The 721-nt window shown below is 43.1% G+C and overlaps 1 long non-coding RNA gene across 1 annotated transcript in view; it reads right to left on the bottom strand.

The window, feature by feature from the left end:
• The window catches only part of LOC111814770, a 6,522-nt gene extending 5,826 nt beyond the window's left edge, over nucleotides 1–696 (bottom strand). The window contains exon 1 of the long non-coding RNA XR_002819668.1: nucleotides 613–696. This is a non-coding gene — a long non-coding RNA (uncharacterized LOC111814770). The remainder of the gene's footprint in view (nucleotides 1–612) is intronic.
• Between the last annotated feature and the right edge of the window lie 25 nt (nucleotides 697–721).

Here is a 721-nt window from a genome sequence, read left to right as displayed (position 1 = left end):
GTTTATTTATCAGATGGGGATAAGATGCATGTCTGGTTCTTTACGGGGCACCTTATTTTCTTGGCAGAGTTTTCACACCCATGAACACACCTGGGAAAGGCCTCCCATCATGTCACAATATACATAGAAATTGTCAAGAATACATGAGATATTTTTGATGATGCACTATCCTAGGAACAATGAATGTTTTGCTTTATAAATCTCAACACAATTTAAAGAAAATGTAGAGCAACTTGTTTGCTTTTAGGTGTGTAAACTGGTCATGGTAGGGTGATACAGGGAGCCTTATGATTGTTTCCCCATGAGTTCATTTTCTAGTCAGTATACTGACCTACCCTGTCTGTCTGCCTCTGTGATGGCACGTGCACCATGTTCTCCACCTAGGAGGATAAATGACTACTCACTGAAGGTCATGCTCCTGTTATTTAGTGACTACTGACTTATGCCTCTGTCAAGAGTACCACGGAATCTTGTATTCAATCTCCTGCTTTAGTGCTATTCTTTATCTCACCAGGCTGAGCACAGAGGTAATGGACAAGGACAAAGTAACATCAATCCTGCCAGACTCCTTGAGTGAAGGGCCTAAGACATGCAGCCGTGAGGATGACTTACCCAACAACCAGAAGCCTTGCTGCACCGCATGTGTGCGTTCAGATGCACAGGAAGTCTCATCTTCTCCTGATACAGCCCGTGAGTCCCCCTGATAAAGAGAAATGAAAAT

The sequence above is a fragment of the Octodon degus genome, unplaced genomic scaffold, assembly GCF_000260255.1.
Source record: "Octodon degus isolate 3935 unplaced genomic scaffold, OctDeg1.0 scaffold00512, whole genome shotgun sequence".
Lineage (NCBI taxonomy): Eukaryota > Metazoa > Chordata > Mammalia > Rodentia > Octodontidae > Octodon > Octodon degus.
This window is presented reverse-complemented; position numbering and strand designations above follow the sequence as displayed.